Raw genomic sequence first — 20,501 nt, 5'->3', positions numbered from 1 at the left:
TACTCTACTGTGAAGGGCATGGAGCTCCGCCTCCCACAGCTATCTGATCAGTGGCGTAAGGAAACTTGCGGGGGCCCCCCTGCAAAGTGCATGGAGGGGGCCCCTCACACTCTGTACCCAGTCAGGAGCTCTCAGACCCACCGGTGTGCAGTGCCAGAGGGCGACCCCTGAAGCTTGTGGGTACCAACCGCGGGAGCTGCAGGGGCTATTGTTACACCACTGAGACAACCTGGTAATATTTCCTTTTATTTTAGGTCTTCTTATTTTAGTAATTTACCATATGAACTCTGCCCACTCTCTCAGCTCCTATACATACTCAACAAGGACGCCCCTATATGCCCATGAGACACGGGCTCAAGCATATTCTCGTTTGCATAGGGAAATCGCATCTGGACATCAGTGGAATCCAAAACAAATTAGAAATGTAGTTCTGTTCCAAGTAAATTGCATTAGGAATCAAATCTGAGTTTCTGACATTGGTATTAAATCAATCCATGTGCAGTACAATATAATACACAGTCATACAACAGAATTATGTACAGATGACGCTTTGCTCACATAGTGATCATATTTACAACATATAATATGCAAGACACAAATGCTTAATTTGAGCCAGTGCTTTCCGGTGCTCTGTACCAGTACTTAATTGGAAGCACTGGCTCTACTGACAGTCCACTGCATGGTGGCGTGTAGTCTGTTTAATTTTGAGATGAGTATACAACAGCCATGTTTATTAAGTCAAATCGCATTGAGAATGAATGATACCAGCCTCTCACGCCATTATTATAGCTTTGTGTGGCCTGAAATAGTCTGCATTGTCATACTTGTAGGAGTGTGATGGCTAGGTGTTATGTTGGTACTTTCCTTGGCAGTGCTAGCAGGGGCAATGCATGGTGCAGGCTGCAACGGCCTTCCGAGAAGGGCCCTGGCAGTTATTCTTTTACAAATGAAGCACTGCAAGACGCTGTACAAACCCCAATGTTATATGTTAATCCAAACAAAATAGAGGGAAAAGGGTAGTTCAACTGTGGTGTAGCAAGGATACAATGGGTTCAGTAAGAGCAAGGAAAATGTCCTTTTTGATTGCTGTTGGAATAGTAACAAACAGCAATTATCAGAGTTCAATGAGCCCCCTCGAGCTTTGTGCCCTGGTGCCACTGCACCTGCTGCACCAACAATAGCTAAGCCCCCTACTTTCTCATCTCTCTGTCCTGGTCTCCTCTTTACTGTCTCTCTTCTAAAGTGCCTGATGCGCCTGCTGTAATTGCCTGGGGGAGCTGGAGGAAATGGCAGGGGTGCCAGAAGCGGCCCTATGCCCTCAAAAACTGGCCTCCTATGCTCCAACCCCCATGGGAAAATGCCCAATGGAATAAATGGTAAGTCCAGCCTTGGTAGAGAGTCGTCTTGGAGAAGAGGGGCGCTTGTGAAACCAGTCCCCTCTCATTTTCCTTGAGGCAAATTTCCCTACATTATGCGTGCAAATACTGGGGCTTATTTAGAAGCCCATTGCGCCGCCGGTGCATCTCATTTATTGATGCACCAGCAGCGCACTGGGCTTCCCCATATTTACAAGGCCATGTAAAGTCATCCTGCATGACTTTCATGGCTTTGTAAATATGTTTACCCTTTCACGCCACGCATAAGTATGCGTGAAAGGGGCATTCCATGGGTATTGCTGTGGGTGTTCCCACTCAACATCCATGGAACTTGATGCATTCATAGAATTACAACATTTTGTAAAGCTGGGAATGCGTCAGAATCCTACACCTCCCCAGGAGAGGCGTAAGGAGGCACAACGAGGAGAAAAATATTTATTTTTCCTCTTTCTATGCGTGCTGCAGAAACGTGCTGCATTCTGCAGCACGCATAGAAAGAGGAAAATGCCTTTAATTATTGATTTTGTGCAGGAAGGTGTCCCTTCCTGCACAAAAACAAGCATCTCATCAGCACTGGCACCCTTGCAAAATGAGGGAAGGGTGTCTGCTCTGATGCATGGCTGCTGTTTATGCGCTGGCGCAGGAGAGAAGGGCAGGAATGGGCCATGTCTTGTAGATACGGAGCATTCCTGCCTTTTTATTTTGATGCACGACAGAGCAGCAGGAATGCTTGCTGCGCTGCCATGTGTCAAAATATTGTAAATGAGGTCTATTGTGCCTTTGGGGGAGATGCCGCAGTCACAACAGACTTTCTCCTTAGTGCCTAATTCCTAGTATACTGGAAATCCTGATGTGATCATTTTGACCGTGAAAGTACAGAAAGCATGGGTATTGGTAATTTTGTGCTGCCAAATCACCTATGGATTTCGAGATAGCCCCTAAGGAATGAAGAGTTAACATCAAAACTGGGGTTGCCACACCTGTTTCCACCAAAAATCCCCCAATTTATGGCCTTTTTCTGGAGACCTATTCCACCACGTTTGATCTGATGAATACGTTCCCAGACCTACCAAAGGTTCTAATACCAAAGGCGGGATACCCCATTAGAACAAATTCCCTAGTCAGACAATCATGTTTTGTTTCTGCCGAAACTACAAGTTCTGAGTAATACGAAACGATGGGTCTGATGTGTGAAATAATGCTTTGGCAGGTGTACGCTCTTGAAATTGCACACCACGCATATTGCCTTCAGCCTAATCTCATTGCCTCACTAATAGAGCAGACCTACCCACTTGGACCTACAGCCACCCTTGTCCTTTCAAGCCTATCCGTCCGCCTCCATCAAATGTCCTCTCCACCTACGCCTCTTTTGTCCTCAGCCTACCCCTCAGTACCTATCTGCCGCCCCATTCCCATCTGATCTCTAGTTAACTTCTTAGTTACCTTTTGATGTGGGCTTACCAATTTCTATGCCCACCCCTCGCCAAACTGGCCTGTCAGTCCAGAAATAAAATAAAGTATAATTCATACTAAAAACTCCAGCAAGTAGTACGCATTCCCCCCCAAAAATACATGCAGGCATCATTGTGAATAAAGAACACATAGTCCTCAAATTCCATCTCCCTATGAATTCTGTGAGTCCTTTCCAACTCATAAAATACCCTCATTTTGCAATTGGCAGCCTTCTTGGCCTTTGCTGCAAGCCGCGGGCCTGAGAGCTCCCATCCAAACTCTCTTAGGAGCCAGTTTAGTCAATAACAAATATGTCCTTGCACAATGGTCCTTGTGTTAAATATAACATGTTTTTTAAGTTAATCGTTCACCACCCACAGGGGCTCACATTTACTAATGCTATGTATAAGGTTTGTGACATTTTTGTGACACAAACCTCTCACAAAGTGTTAGGGTGTGATTTACTATCCATGATTTGCATTGGATACTATCCCAAAGTAACTCAAAGTTGCGCTATGCGCTGCTTTGCGTTACTTTCCGTCTACGGGGCATTCTGTGTTTGGTGCATGGGCGTTCCCATGTGACCACTGATGGGCTTTGATGCAAATCCATATCTAAATCATTGGTAGAGAGGGGTTTGTGCCAAAACCTTACACCCCCTCAAGGCAGGTGTAACGAGGAGAAAGGTTTTTAAATTCTCCTTGTTTGTCCCATTTTTCATGTGAGCTGCAGTGTACAGCACACATGCATAGTGGAACAAGCCTAAAAGCATAGTTTTTGTATTGGAAGGCTCTCCTTCCAGTACAAAACCTATGTTTCAGAGAACGCACACACCCTTGCACTATGGCATAAGGGTGTGTGCGTTGGCAAATGGCTGCTATAAGCAGTAGCATAGCCAGAGTGTCATGGGCCTTGGTGCAAGGAAGGAAATGGCCCTCTGGCTACTGTTGGAATTATAAAATACAACAATAATCAGGGTTCAGTGGCCCCTCAGTCCTCAGTGGGCCGGTGCCACTGTACCTGCAGCACCAATGAAAGCTGGGCTGCTTCGCAAGGTGCACCAGCACTGGTAGAGAGAAAAAATGCACGATATCTTAGTAGATATAGCACATTCTTTCTTTCTCCCTTTGAAACAAGACAGTGAAACAACTTTGATGCACCGTTGCCTTGTCTCAAAGAATAGCAAATCTGTGCCCAGACATTTATTGTTATGCAGCTCAGCAGTACTTACTTTATCAACCTCAGAAGGATGAAGGCTGAGTGGGCTCACTGAAGTTTAAACGTGTGCCCATGAGGACAAACGCAGACTCATAGTATGTCAAACACAGACTCGTAGAGTAGGTGCATGTGTCCACTGATCCACGGACCCATCACCTTCATTTCTCTCAAATCCTTTTTCATTTGTTAAAGCAACACCATTCCGAGTCACAGAGCCAAATTGTGTATTTCTAAGGTGAAATACTTCGGCCGCTCAGCAATAGTAGGCAAATGACAAAACTGAATCCCAGTTGTTCACTGAAGCGCTTGCATTCTCTGAATATTAAACCCATCCGACTTTACAAAGTGCTGCCGCTTGGCCTGCATTCTTGCCGCATTTCCCAAGGCCTGTAGACTGCACAATAGAAAATACAATATTCGAGGCAAAGTTATAACTCCTAACATAAAAATGCCCGCCCCAAGCCACACATACTTCCTAAAAGGTATACATGGGCAGACGAAATCCTCCTCACCATTTCCTTAACTTGTCCAGTCTGACCCCACCTTTGATTTTTAAAAACTAATCACCACCTGTTTACCAGTGCATATCCTCCCATTGCAAACACAATACCACCTCTTGCTCAAGTAACTCTGGGGCCACAAGAACACCCATTCACACACAGCATAGATATAGTCCCCTCCCACTCTGAGACGTCACACTTCCCTACCGCGTGTTCCTTTCGGTTTCCCATCCTTGCCAGCATTATTCACTCCATCTCCACCCTGACTATTTGTTGATGGTCGACGTAGCTATGTTGCGAGCAAAGTTCGCTACCAGCCAGAGGTGCTGCATAATTGTGAAAATCAGAGCTGCCACGTGGCCTCGTGTCCAGTACCACACCTGCAGCCAGGGCTCAGGTTTTTTTTCTTTTATCCAAAAGGTCTAGGGCTTGCAGTCACCTGCTACAAAGACAAACGTTAAACTGCTAATCAGAAAATGCTGTTGGCTATGAACCCAGGGCTACTAGAGGTATCAGACACAAGTGTGGTCAGTTGGCTGCAGACGTCACTGAGCTCAGTAAACCGTACGTCACCCCAAGGAATGGTCCGTTTATCTGCACACAGACCAGACCGTCCTGCAACCCCCCACTCTGTTTCGCTTCCCAGCTGTAGTATTGCGAGAGACCATGGGATAGTCCATGGTCCTCACAATAGTAGGGGCGGTGCTAGAAGTTAACACCCCTCTAAAATGTAAGCATAAGGTGGGCTCGACGGAGGTCGAGACCACGTGGGTAAGGTGAATAAAATGCCCAGGGCGCTGGGCGTGGTTCAGTTCCTAGCTGGCCACCAACATTAAACCACTGTGTCGCCCACCTTTGTAAGTCTCCAGGGCCTACGCTAGTGCGACACCACACCAGCTGTCCCTAAGCACAGATTTGTGGGAAAGGAGAAGCACAAGTAAATATGGGATCAGTGCGCCCTGACATCACAAACAGCAAGTGCAAACAACAACAACTCATACTGGCCGTCTGTCCTTAGAAAGCGCCAAGTCGCACTAAATGGCCAACATACAAATCTTCCCTTAATTGTTCAATTATCTTTGATTACATAAGAGCAAATGTCTGCGACACATGACGGAAAATCGTTTAAAAGGCAGACTAGCAACAGAATCTCCTCTGTTAATTAAAATAATGTAGGACACTACCAGAGTCTAGCGAGTCATTTGGGTTTGGGAACAGGTGTGTTAAACTGATACTGCAGTTTTATCCCCCATTTGTGCACATTTAACCTAACGTAAGAAAAACACATTGGGTGATTGGCAAAGTTAAATCGACCGACCGAAAATGTCTACTCCGGAAAATCAATAACGTAAGAGACACGGGTTCTGCCCAAGAGCAAAGAGGATATGGGGCACTGAGGTAATCACTCTCAGCCACGGAAGAGGCCTAAACAATACCAAGCTAGATTCTCTCTGTTTGTAATCTTAGAGCCTCCAAACAATTTTTACATTTATTGCCTGGTCGGGATTAGAACCCCCCCCGATCATCCCCTTCGTAGATATCTCATTTAGTTCTTAGTGCTATGGTTATCTGGTGCTAAATCTTGTGCTCTACCAACTCTTTTCACACCCGACCAATTATACCCCGTACGCTGCAGCATTAACCCAAAGATAAACTGCGCCCCCCCCCGCCCTTCATTGTTTACCGTAAACTTGCTGCTGTTGTGCTTACCGTTACTATGTATTGTCCTGAGACATTGTCGTTCCTAAACGTTTCGGGGGCAAGAGAGCCCGCGCCGGCCTAAAATGCGGCGGCTGGTATCTTAAGGTAATGCCGCCATTTTCTACTGAGCATTACTGTACTGGCTATGGTGCTGGTAAGTTCCAACACGTGCGATCCTTATGATCCTTTGGTTCACCCTTGCCGAGGGGGGTCATGGCCTCGCCTGATCGGCTCCCACCTGAAAGGGCCATCCTCCAGGCTGCCCGCCAGCACGACCGCATCTTTCCTACAGCGGGCATAGAGCTCGCCTCCATGCCGCTGATATTTCTGGCTCTCATCACCGGCAGGCGCTCAGCACCCGCTGCTGCATGCTCTTGCATCCAGCTCAGTATTGCTCCTCCCGCCGGTCTTTTGACCGCGACTCGACCAGCGTGCTCCACCATGCCCCTGTGCAACGTAAGTGCTGGCTGCGCGGCCGCGCCGCCATGGAGGTGGCCCCTGGAACGCAGGGGCCTGTGTTACGTCGCACCCCTGCTGGTGGTGTAATGTTCTAGGTCCCCCCCCCCCAGTGAAGAACAGTAGCCAAGATGTGGTTCCAACCTTCATTTATTGGTTAGATAACTTATTACACCTAAGAGCGCCGGGCATACTGCTCCGATCGCTGTAATCCGCCTCGCGCGTCTCGCACATGTGCAGTAGCGTCCAATATGGCCGCCACGCGCATTTGCGTGCCTACGTAGTGCGCGTCCACTAGACCGCGACACTACATATCTCCCCCTTTTATACCACACAAAACTAATTACATAACTGTGAGTGTTATTCCAGTTCATAGTCTTTAAACTTGGATGGTCTCACCACCACTCGCCCAACTCGGGTGCATCTTACCGGGGTAGTGTGTCCTTCTCGACCCCCTTCTACGACTGGGCTTCCCCTTCTTCCTTCTTGGGTACCTTTTCCTTCTCTGTCTCCATTCTCGCCCACTTCCCGGGTCCTTTCCTCCGTTGTTGGTCCTTCTCGTACTTTCCTCTCGCTGTTAAGGTCTTCGGGAACACTCTCTTCATTCTCTCCGTTAGGAGTTCCTATTTCGTTTCTCGTGTCCTCTGGTGATGTCGCTCCTTCCTTGTCCTCGCGGGGCCACTGTAGAATGTTGTTGCATTTGGCCATACGGTCCTGGGACCACACATTTCCATCGCTGAGCAACGCCGCTTGGTCATACACTTCTTCCACTCTTAGGGGTGGGGAGTATTTGCTGTCTCCCTTTCTTTTGAGTACTGCCAACTTTACCCTGACCCACTCCCCTTTTTTTAAGGCTGTCTCTTTCATGTTTTTTCTGCGGTTGTAATGTTCTGTATATATCCTCTGTGCTTTCTCCAGGTTGTGTTGCACCACTGCTGGAGACCATTTGCTCGTGATTGTCTTCTCTTTCCATGCGACATTGTCTTTGGTAAAGGGTTGCCTTCCTCGTAGAATTTGAAACGGGCTGTACCCCGTGCTAGTGGGGGTGATGCGGTAGGCCCACACCGTGCTTTGTACTTCCTTTTCCCAGTCTTTGCCCCTGGAGATGGCTGCCTGTATGGAGCCCATTATCACCCTGTTGAACCGTTCTACTTGACCGTTGCTGGCAGGGTGATGTACTGACGTATGTTTGAGTAGAATGCCATTTCTCTCTGCAAATCGGGTCCATTTGTCTGAAGTAAACTGGGGTCCGTTGTCACTAATTATGGCTCTGGGGATGCCTTCCCTGAGGAATACCGTTGTGAGGAATCGGAGTATTGTGTCAGTGTCCATTTCTTCTTGAATGTGTACCTCTGGCCACTTTGAGTATTTGTCCACTATAACACATATGTACTTGGGGATCCCCTGGCATGTCCGCTTGACGTTAGTACCTTCACTAATGGTTTGTGGTCCGTTTTCAGCAGGAATCGCGTGCCCCACAGGAACTGGCGATACTTCCCCATGGCCCATACTACGGCCAACATCTCTTTCTCTATCACGCTGAACTTTTGTTCTGAATTCGTTAGTGACCTGGAGGCAAAGCTGATCGTCTCCTTCTTGCCGTCTTGTCTCTCTTGCATGAGCACTGCTCCTAACCCCTTTTCGCTGGTGTCTGTCATCAATATAGATTTTCCTAGGGGATCGTACCCTTGTAGCGGGATAGCCTGGCTGATTTCTCGTTTAACTGTGTCAAACTCTTCTTGCGTGTCTTCCGTCCATGCAAAAGCTGTTTTCTCCCTCGTGAGCTGCCTCATGTGGTGCGTTTTCGTGGCAAAGTGTTGGCCAAACTTACTGTAATATTCTGCCATCCCTAGGAAGGATCTTACTTGGTGGTGGGCGGAGGAGCATCGCAGATGGCTGTCACGTTCCCTTTTTTTGGTGTTATTCCCTTTTCTCCGATTTCATGCCCTAGTTAGGTGACTGATGACATGCCAAAATGGCACTTCTCCCACTCTGCTGTTAGTCCGTTTTCCTCCAGGATCCTAAGTACCACATCCAGCTTCTCATCGTGGTCTTCTTGTTCCTTCCCCATCACTAGGATGTCGTCTTGGAAGTATTGTACTCCCTCTATGTCTCTGAACATTTTGGAAAACTGCTGCTGCTGATGCCAGACCAAAGGGCATGCGGCAGAACTGATAGCACCCAAATGGAGTTATGAATGACGTCAGTTTCTTGTTCGTGGGGTGGAGGACTACCTGGTGGTACGCCGACTTTAGATCGATGGTGGAGAACCATTTCACTCCTTTTGTTCGTGCCAGCATTTCCTCTATGCGTGGTAGCGGGAACTTCTCGACCACGATACATTTATTGAGTTCTCTGAGATCCACACATAAGCGCACCTTGCCTGTCGGTTTCATGGCCACCACCAATGGTGCCAACCATTCCGCGCTGTTGATGGGTTCAATAATTCCTTCTTCCTCCAGTCGGTGTAGCTCCTGTTGCACTGCCTCTCTCACTGCGATCGGTATGTTTCTCACTTTGTGTGTCACAGGGTGGACATTCTCCTTGAGCACAATTTTGTGAGTAAATTTTTCCAATTTCCCTATCTTGTCACCAAATATTTCGGGTGTTCGCTTCGCAGTCCCGCTGCCTTAGACCATTTTCCTTCCAACGTTACTAACACTTGGGTGGATTCAGTTGCATTCCCAATTCTCCTTGGTCCATCCACCCTAGGACCAAGGGTCCTTTCTCTGCTACGTACAATTTCCACTGGGCGCTGCGTTCTTTGAATTGGAAGAGCAGTCTTCGAAATCCTACCATTGGGATAGGTTCCCCCGTGTATGTGACCGGTCGTATGTCGGGAGGTTCCAGATGTGGGCCTACTTTAGGTTCAAATTTCGCATTCCACACTGATCTTTGGACGATCGTGTAGGGGGACCCCGAATCCGCTACTGTGGTGATTTCCACTCCTCCGATGTGAATGTCGCACTGGGGTTTGCGAGACCTTCTGCCGTTAATGCCTAGCACTTGGTCTTCCACGCAAAGGACGTCTTCCTCTTGACCCTCTTCTTCCTCTCCTAGGTCTTGTGCCACGTATTTCACTGCGCGCTGTTTCCACTTCCTTCGACACACCTTCTCATAGTGGTCGACCAGGCCGCAGAACGCGCACTTTACTCTGAAGGCGGGACATCGTTTCTCATGTGCTGCATGGTTCGGGCTCCCACACCTGTAGCACTTCGACGTTCCTTCTTTGTCTTGTTTCCACGTTTGTCCTGGTTTTCCTTTTCCCCTTGTGCGTTCCCTTGTTTTCTCCTGGCGCCGGTTTTCCTCTTCCGTATTGGTCGGCGTCCTCCACCTTGTTTATCGTGGGTCTCGGGACTTGGTCTCTCTTCGCTGTGTCTGCGCAGCGCTTGGTTAGTTCTGCTCTTTTCACGATGGCTATCACGTCTTTTAGCGTCGCATCTCCACTTGCCCACAATTTATCCTGCACCGTCTTGCTTGTTGTGTGCATTACTATTTGGTCCTTTATAAATTCGTCGTGTAGAGCTCCGAATTTACACGTTATCGCTAGCTTCCTTAGTGCTGCAACATAGTCGTCAATCGTTTTTCCCGCTTCTTGCTTCCTCTGCTGGAAATTGTAGCGGTCGATAGATGTGCATACTGCGGGGCGATAGTGGTTGTCTAAGTCTTCGATGGCGTGTTTGAACACATCATCGTCCGCTGCTGGTCGGGTGACCGGTGTTAAGTTTTGGAATACTCGTATGCCCTCTGGTCCCAGATTATGTAAGAGTATCCTCTTCCTCCGGCTGCTGGAGAACGCCTCTTCATTCTCGTCTTCCAATGCTTCGAGGTAATTTTTGAAATATTCTCTCCAGTCCTCCCATTTCATTTGAGGCTCCCCTGGCCTTGGTAGGAACGGGACTGGTGTCGTTAGTGCTGACGCCTGTGCGCACATCTTTGCTCCTGCCTGTTTTCTAGGACTGCCTGGCGCTTCCGTCCCTTCTCCTCTTCTTCGGGTCGTCCGGGCCTCTTCAGTACCTTCTGCGCTGTTCCTCCCTGATTCCGCCAGGGCCTCCTCTATATCTTGCTCTGGTCTGCTTGCTTACGCTTCCTTGCGACTGGTCGGCACCCTTGTTTTTCTCGTGCCTCCTTCTGGCTTCCGTCTGCCACTGCCGCGCTCTCTCGGTGTCCTGGTGTCTCTCCTGTGACCACCTGGTGTACCTGCTACTCTCTCCTCCTCTGGGTGTCCTTCAGGGTCGATTCATCCCATCCTCGTCGCCACTGTAATGTTCTAGGTTCCCCCCCCAGTGAAGAACAGTAGCCAAGATGTGGTTCCAACCTTCCTTTATTGGTTAGATAACTTATTACTCCTAAGAGCGCCGGGCATACTGCTCCGATCGCTGTAATCCGTCTCGCGCGTCTCGCACATGCGCAGTAGCGTCCAATATGGCCGCCACACGCATTTGCGTGCCTACGTAGTGCGCGTCCACTAGACCGCGACACTACAGGTGGAGCTCCTCCCGCCGTTTGTTTTTTTTACCGCGACCGCGCTCACCAAAGCCATTGGCTGCGAGGCCGCGTCGTTGCGCGGCTGCGGAGGGGGCCCCTGTGTTACGCCCCTGTATCTGATTGTACCAGTCGCCATATTAACCTGCTATTGGTACGACTGGAATGGTCTTTCATAAAATATGGAGTTTTGCTATTACACTGGCTTATCACCATTTCATAAGCACTGGGATGACACTTTTTGTCTTTATTTGTAAAAAAAAATCCTCCATATAGTATGCAAGTACATTGTGCAGAATGACGAATCTCCCTAACTCTTTATGAGAACATCTGTGTCGTCAGTGCCGTCCTATATGTAACAAGTTACTTATCTTTGGTAATGCTGTTTCTTGTGGTTACTCTATCTACCACCAGATTCCTCCTCCGCACCAGACTGGATCTTCAAATGACTTGCAATAGCCGGTAGGTGGCATCATCGGCTTCCATTGCGGCTCAATCCCAACCCAACATGAGGACACGTTGACACATATAATCACCATCCATGCGTGGCAATACCTGTTTATCTCCTTTTTTCCCATTCTTTGAGACCCAAAAATGTGACTGACAAGATTGAAATGTGAATTGGCAGTCAGTAAATCTAATTTTGGATCTTACTGATTTCCGAAAGGCTGCAAGGGATCTGCAGGTAGAAAGAATAGAAAAGATTAGAATATACATCAGGGTTCTCTAAAGTCGGTCCTGGAGGGCCGGATCCATGGCAGAGTTTTAAGATAACTACATTTATCTAAATGGGGATATGCTAAAGATCGAGCCCTCCAGGACCGACTTTGGAGAACCCTGATATACATAAGAGAGGGCATTATTGAAGGAACCATATTCTTCTGATGGATACTAGTTGCAGATTCCTCACCTTTTGAATCAGTACAAAAGGGATCTCCCCAAAAGAGGTATGACCGAGGAGTGAACTTGTATCAGGAAGCCAAATAGGCCACCCTGTAGACCTTAGACCCAACCTAGTAGTGGCTGGTGAAAGTATGGACTGAAACCCATGTTTAGCGGCTTTGCAGATATCGAAGACGGGAGCAACCTGTTCTCGCGTTTCTGTTGCAGGTGGAGAAACACAGTTTTTTAGTTAGAATAACGCTTTTGTTTTAGGAGTTAGGCTTAGGGAGGAGAGGATACATTTGAGCGAAAGGTGCTGATAATGTGGGATGGTGTTCTTTCTCACTGGAGAAGGCCTGGTTATCAAGGTCATCAAGCCAGCACCTGGAAAGATCGAGCAGAGTGGAAAGTTACCTACGAGGAGGTGTTCAGCTGGATGGCATGATCACCTGATGTGACTAGGGGTGTGTCTTCAAATTTTGGTGTTGGAATTAGGGACAGCGTCCGTGGGTTGAGTTAGGAGAGGAGATCTGATGAAGAAAGAACGAGCATCTTAGAATGAGCTCTGTAGCCTTATGCTACTTGACTCATTTAGGAAGTCATCACGCGCTGACACCTTTTCTTGATCTTGCCTGGGGAAAATGCTCTTCAGGGATGTCATGTTAGCAGTAGTGTAGGGACAGGCTAATGCGTTCCACTTACGAGCCGCCGATGAATAAAACCCTTGATGTTGGCGCAGTAATATTCTGCATCCTTATTTTGAATTGGTAATCCTTTGTCTGCTACATAGACTAAATTTTGCATGTAGATTTGGCTTTGTATTAGTTTCAATGTATTTCGGCACTCTCATCTTGAGGTGTCTGTATGTTCAGTTATTCTTGGCTTTGTAATAAATTAACTAAACGTAGAACCTGGAGTCTGTGATCCTTCAAAGCCATGGTTTATTTGTACGAAGAAATTTTAATTGGTAAGATATTTCTCCCCTCCACACTTTTAAGGAGGAACCAATGGTCCATTGACTAGGGATTCCAGAGACAAATCAGAAAAGGGAATCCGGCCCCATCAGTTGGTAGCACTGTCGGATGGTTTCATCTTGAAGTGAGGGGAGAATCCAGAAAAGCTTAGGGAAGTTAGCGCCATAGAGCCCAAAAGAATGAGAGCCCAAAGGATCGAGAGCGGTGGATGACAGAGATTGGCGGAGACTGACAGACAGTGACGGTGCAGCGGGCACATCTGTGAACGGTGGAGTGAGCATGAATAGGGATGTTGTGTGTTAAATTACGGTGATGATTTGATTGTGTGATGTCTTGCGGAGTTGGGATGAGAGTCGAATGAATGTGGTTTCGGGCCGAACAAGTTTGGTCCATGACGATGATTTGATTTGATGTCAGGCTCGACAAGTAGCCTAATATCCTGGGATAGATTTGTGCTGTAGAAGACATCGATTTGATGTAATTGTCTGACCAGTGATTGTGGGAAGTCGCGAAGCTCTATCGACGACCCACCTGAGAATCTGTGTGTGAGTGGATCTGTCAGAGTCGTCCGGAAAGCCTTGAGCATGAAGGTGGACTATATAGACTCAAGTGGCCAACGCAGGTCGTGGTTCACGGTGTATGAATGTTCTTGAGTGACTGAATTCTATCGATCTCATTTATGTAACTGTCCGGTCGTTATGCGGGCAGACAGTTACTTGTTTGGTTTATGTGACTGCCAACTCATTTCGTGGACAGATAGTTACTTGTTGAGAGCCAGACAATTACTTTTTTATGTGACTGTCCGGTCGTTTCTCGGACAGACAGTTACTTGTTTGGTTTATGTGACTGTCCGGTCGTTTCGTGGAAAGACAGTTACTTGTTTGTATGATTGAGAGTGTGAATGCGTAAAAAAAGGTTGTAAAGGAGGGTGAACTGCTGTGAGGAGGAAGAGTGACGTCGGAGTGCGCCGCGCTGCGATATGTAGGTTGGTATACCGCTGAGCTGGGATTTGTGGGTTGTCATCAGGAAGTTGAAACGAAAATATCTTATGAGGAAAGAGTTGATCTAATCATGCAATGCTTTAAAGTATTACAAGACCTTTGTAGAGGAGATAGAGGAGTGGTTACTTGAGTGAGTGAAGAGGCACCACCCGAGGATACACCAGCGCATAACATGGCAATTAATGTAGGACTTCATACTATAGTTTGACTTCAAAATTGGCATAAGATTACTGAAAAGGAGGGAGATTAGGCTTTTCCACGCTATGGCTCTTTTAGATTAGAGGTTCTGTACCAGTTGAGGGGAGTGATGGCTTCATTGCGACTTCCACCTAGACCAACACAATTTGAGGCATTAGATGCGTGGAAGAGAGCAGCACAGGCGAGGAACAAGGAAAGAAGTCAGGGAAGGATGAAGAGGGCGATGGACCACACAGTTAAAGAGGTGGAGGGTTGACACCATTGAGGGGGAGAGGCTATTTCCATTATTGGGAAAAACAGGAGATGCTCGGAATAGAAAGGAAGAGGAGGATAGCGACACCAATGACAGTTTGTTAGACAGATTACTAGCAGAGCGCCCCTCACCATACAATCCAGATTCAGATGAGGGAAGGCGAGCGTTGGTAAATGCAATGGACAGGGAAGAGACAGGAGAACCACAGACGAACCCTAGTGCAAGAGTAGTGGGAAAGATTTCAATTGAATTGAAAGGAGTGGGGCGTTCAGCAGGAAACACAGAGATGAGCTGAATTAACACTGCTACGCGGTTACCGGAAGCCCTCATGGTGCCGGTCACTATTGAACCTATAGTGTCGGTGTATGATCCAAGTCAAGGGGAAAGAGGTAGTCAGCCACAGGCAGGAACGGGAGAAAGAGTCAACTTAGGAGGAAATGTTACAACAAATGGAAGTGGGCCATATTTGGTGCCATTAGAAGCTAGCACCCCATTGCCTGCAACTGCAGACCCTTCCAGAGTGTGTGTTGGGACTATGCAGTACGATCAGTTTCATTGGCAGATTCGCACTCAGACTTGAGGATTTGGGAAGCCCAGTTAGAGGACCAACGGAAGGATATTAGAAGCCAGAGCCGATCAAGGAGTTTCGGAGAGTCAGCATGTCTCATTGAATACGGTGACAGGGAATAGCCACAGAAATCAGAGCAGCGAAAGGGAAGGACCGAGTAGAGTGTCAAGTCAGGGAACCATTAAGGCTGCGCTAGAGGCCAAGGTGCTGGAGGTAGTGAGGTTAAAGGCAGTAGTAAAGGAAATAATCAGTGGAAGTCTGCCATTGGAAAGAATAGTGCTTTATGAGCAAGATGGGCTGTTGTTTGTGGTGAAGGATGTTACTCGCAAGGTGAGACTAGCACATGAGAAATTAACAGAATTGGCACAAAGGTATAACGTGGATTTTATCCAAAACAAAAATGTTGTAGGGAAGTCATAGACTGAATGACAGTGATCAGGAATTGGGAGAGAAGAGAGTTATGGGTTTGAGAACCCACATCCGAGAACAGGTTGTAGGGGTACGTGCATGGAGCATGCTTGATAAGTAGGAGAAAAGATGGTTGAAGAAAAATAATGAAAAGAATGGGTTAGGAGATACACAGTCTTTGGAAGGAGGGGCAGCAGGAGTAGAGGCTTATCCATTGCAGGGGGTACCTAGCGATGGATATGTGCATGTGCCTTGGAGCAGGGGTGTTTTGGCAGCATTTACAAATGACTTTCCTCGGCTGAGGAAGAAGCCTGCCGAATGGTACAAGCAAGTTGATCATTTTGTCAAGATTTCTAAAGTGTTGTGGATTGATTTAAACACTCTATTTGACATTTTGATACCTAGTGATTTGTAGTCAGCTTGCAAAATTACTGTTGATTGGCCGACTGTTGAACCAGATTGAGACCCTATAACACATGATCCGTCACCTTTGGTTATTAAAAAGTTTGAGCAAGTAATCACATGGTTTGCAGTCTAAGATCTCACCACAAGATATCAATTGGGTTAAGATCGATCGAACCACTCAAGAGCCAAAGGAAACCATGCATGCTTACTACGAAAGGCTCTTGCAAGCCTTCAAGCTGTACAGTGGGTTGGATACTCTAGATTCCAAAGACATGGGACAGTTTGTTTCCAAATTTGTCCTGGGATTGAGACCATAGATTAGCTTTATGATCCAGTAGCATTTGATTTGTTGGCAGAACAAGTCTGTGGACGAGATTCTGCACTATGCTAGGTACTGTAGTGATGAGGTGGATTCTAAGCATAAGAAATTAAAAGACAAATTGATGCTAGTCCAGATCAGGAATGCAGATAGAGTAGACCAAGTGCAGATGAGAGGAGAAACTTTGGGTCGGAAGCAGGGAAATAATCATGGAGGAACCCAGAATGCGTTGATTCACGCGGGTCAAGGAAGCGGTAGATCCACAGACCCCAAGACAGGGATTGAGGTTGGTACCCTACAGACCCTTTTTCTCTGTTTTTATTATCCCTGCCAGATCCAAGAATAAAGGGAAACTGGGATCTGACAGTGGATTTTTAATCTTTATCCCCCTGGCCAAACACATCTCATTAAGTGCTCCCTGAAAGATGGTCGAGCCCACCCTGACTTCTAGGCGTCAGAGTGTCCCGATGATGAAGCATGACACCACTAGGGTGTGTGAGGGAATATAAAACAAAAGGACGTGCCTCCTTTCCCACTCTATAGTGGTGTTATACTCATAGCTTCACATAGGTTGTCCCACCTAATGTTATCTCAGGGATCGTTCCAGAAATCCTAACCACTTGACAGCGGTTAGGTAATCAGCGGAGTACTTGTTGTGAAATAGTGTTATAACACGGGAGGGTGCACTCCCCTCTTGAGTTCCTCTCGGCCCCTTACCAAGCGGAAAAGATTTTCCTGCTTGTTTTGTGTACCACACTCTGTATATACTATACCAAAGTGAGGTATAGTGTGCACAGAGTCCAGTGGAACCCCAAAGGTAGGCAGAGGTAAAGTTAGTTTTGAGATTACTTTTCTTACACAGTGTAGTATACCTGGATACTACACTTGGACATTTCCTGTAAACAGGTAAGTAAAATCGTTTTTGTTCGTTAGTAAAATTTGAAAGCATTTCTTTAGGTTTTACAACTCCACACTTAGAAACTTTTCATAGAAAAACAGTCAATGTTATCCTATGGAGGAAAATAGTGTTAACGCGTCAAAGATAAGTATTTTGTTGTGGAAGTTGGTATTCTTGGGTTAGACTCAGGGGTCCCCCGGGTCAAGGATGCACTCTTGTTACAGCCTCAGTGGCACTAGGACGGCAGGGTGCAGAGTGCTGAGGCCCAATGTTATCCAAAGGGGGATAGGGGATCTCCGGTTGGTTGCTGCTGACGAGCAGGCCACTGGGTTGTGGGAGCAGAGCTCCTGGATTTAAGCTCAGGGCAAATGGGGGTTTAGGCCAGCACAAAGGAAGCACCCTCAGCGGCACTGGGATGGCTGGGTGCAGAGTGCTGTTTTGGTATCGGAAGCCTTGTAGCTTTCAATGGGTAGTCTCTGGTTTGCAAAAGCACTGCAGGCTCGGGACGAAGGTCTTCTGGGTGCGACCACCACTTCGAGAGGAATGTTGGGATGTTGGGGTTGGTTTGGCACCGTCGGTTGGGCTACCCAAGGCCATGGGGCGTCGGGTGCAGGGGTGCCTTTTAGGGTCAGATCTTCTTACCAGCTCCTGGTAGCGGTTGGGGGGAATCTTCCAGATTTAGGGTGCAGGCGTCGGCTGGAGGCTTGAGGCAGGTCAGGGATCACTGGATCTCGGGTCAGGATCGCCTGGGGGACCTCCTCGTGGTGTTTGCCCACTCGACCTTGGGCCATGGATAGCGGGTGCAGAGTGGGGAAAATTCGCAGTTTCCGGCTGGGACCAGAGGTTGGAGATGAACAAATCCAGTGTTCACGGGAGACACAGTCTTTGTGGTTGTAGGCAGGCAGGTCCTCCGGGGTTTTTGAGGTTGTTGGCTGCAGGACACAGCGGGATTTCAGAGGAGCAGGTTCGAGGTGGAGACAGGCCGGTAGGGCTGGGGCCAAGTCAGTTAGCGTCTTCCTCTTGTTTACTTCTGCACGGCTGTTCGGTCCTTCTTCTTTTCTTCTTGCAGGTTCTTGTTTGCTGAAGCAAGGTTCAGGGGTGCCCCTAAATACCAGATTTAGGGGCGTTACAGGTAGGTAAAAAGGTTGGGAGCAATGGGTCCCTTACCTGTGGTGGGTACACCCCCTATTATGCACCTTCCAGTGGGAGGGGGACATATGCCTTTCCCTGGTTGGCTGGGTCCCCCATCAGCAAGATGGCGGAGGCTGGGAGTTGTGCTGAACCTTGCTTCCCCCACCTGACAGGTGGAGTTTGCAGAGGTGGGCACACCTGTCTTCCTCACTTGTTTTTCCTGCCGGTTCTCCCACCCAAAGTGGGGGTCAGAACCAGTGGGGAACAGTTGCTGAAAGCAGCAAGTGGCCTGGGGAAGCTCACTAAGGCGGCAAGCCTTTGAAGCTTCCCCTTCGTGGACCCTGCCTATCCTGGGGGAGAAGGATTAGCACCTCGTCCCAGGATGTGCATTGTTTCAGGCCCCCAAGAGCGGCAGGCCCTCGACCCAGAGGTCCAGAAACATGCTCGGTGGTGGCAGCTGAAAGCAGCCACTCAGGCCAGTCACTAGTGGTAGGTCGTTTTTCAGGGGGCACCTCTAAGATGCCCTCTGTGTGCATTTTGCATTAAATCCCACACTGGCATCAGTGTGGGTTTAATGTGCTGAGAAGTTTGATACCAAACTTCTCAGTTTTCAGTGTAGCCATTATGGTGTTGTGGAGTTTGAAATGACAAACTCCCAGCACCATATACTCTTAATGGCAGCATTGCACCACTTGTGTCTAAGAATGGACTTAGACACTCTAGGGGTACAGGGCTTAGGCACCTATACCCTCACCACTGGTATAGTGCACCCAGCTAGAGGGGTGACTAATCTATGCCATGGCAATGGGTTGTAGGCATGGCACACAGGGATGTGTGCCATGTCGACTCTTCACTTTGTTTTGCACCAAGACACACAGCCTGCAAAGGCAGGGTGTGAGTGTAAAGGTACAGGACCTCTAAGGAAGGCCTTCCCTGGTCACAGTGCCCTGGGTACCTATGGTACCATTTACCAGTGGCTGACCTGTGGCCAGGGATGCCAATTGGGTTTTGGTGTCAATGCAGTTTTAGGGAACATAGGCCCTGGGTACCTGATTAGCAGGTGCCCAGGGCACACTCAGTCAAAGCACATCAGCAATTCAGCAAAAAGTAGGGGCAACCATGCAGAAAGAGGGCACTTTCTCACACAACCCCCCCCCCCCAACAAAAGAGGATAAAACTAACCATTCCCTAGAGAGTCTTAATTTTCTAAGTGGAAGAACCTGGAAAGTCCATCTGCATTGGAATGGGCAGTCCCAGGCCTGTGTTCCACTACAAAGTCCATTCCCTGTAGGGAGATGGACCACTCCAATAGTTTAGGATTTTCACCTTTCATCTGCATTAGCCATCTGAGAGGTCTGTGAACTAGGAAGTGAGTACAAAACAGGTATGGTCTCAGCGTCTTCAGGGACCAAACCACAGCAAAGGCCTCCCTCTCAATGGCACTCCAGCGCTGCTCCCTAGGGAAAAGCCTACTGCTTATAAAAGCAACAGGTTGGTATTCGCCCTCATCGTTGGTCTGGGATAGGACCGCTCCTATCCCTAGCTCAGAGGCATCAGTCTGCACAACAAACTGCTAGTCATAGTATGGAGATTTGAGAATTGGTGCTGAGCACATTGCCTCTTTCAAGGTGTCAAAAACCTTTTGACAGCTAACTGTCCAGTTTACCTTTTTGGGCATCTTCTTGGAAGTACGTTCTGTGAGGGGAGCCACAATGGACCCATAATCCCTTCACAAACCTCCTGTAGTACCCAGTCAAGCCAAGGAAAGCCCTGACTTGGGTCTGGCTGTTGGAGCTGCCCAGTCCAGGATAGCCTGGATCTTGGGCTGTAAGGGTTGTACTTGGCCTCCACCAACAAGGTGGCCCAGGTACATCACAGTTCCCTGCCCTATCTGGCATTTGGATGCCTTGATAGTTAGGCCTGCAGTTTGCAGGGCATTTAAAACCTTCCCAAGGTGGATCAGGTGATCCAGCCAGGTGGAACTAAAGACAGCAATATCATCTAGATAAGCTGCACTAAAAGATTCCAAACTAGCAAGGACTTGGTTCACCAACCTCTGGAAGGTGGCAGGGGCATTCTTTAAACCAAAGGGCATGGGGCGTGGCCAAGATGGCGGCGGAGTAGCACCGTTTCTTTGGGGCTCCGCTCTCCGTGGCTGAAACAAGGCATCAATCTGCAGTTTTGATACCCCCGATGCGGCTACAGAGAGGTCTCCGTGGGCCCTGGACGTTGGAAGCCAGTGCGGGTCCGAGGGCGACTCCTGGTTTTCGCTGTAC

General features: G+C 48.1%; 1 protein-coding gene across 1 annotated transcript in view; it reads right to left on the bottom strand.

Moving 5' to 3' along the window:
- Positions 1-20,501, bottom strand: part of LOC146789044 (collagen alpha-6(VI) chain-like) — a 788,523-nt gene that overhangs the window by 8,354 nt on the left and 759,668 nt on the right. The window lies entirely within an intron of this gene.

This window comes from Triturus cristatus, chromosome 10 (assembly GCF_964204655.1).
Source record: "Triturus cristatus chromosome 10, aTriCri1.1, whole genome shotgun sequence".
Classification (NCBI taxonomy): domain Eukaryota; kingdom Metazoa; phylum Chordata; class Amphibia; order Caudata; family Salamandridae; genus Triturus; species Triturus cristatus.
This window is presented reverse-complemented; position numbering and strand designations above follow the sequence as displayed.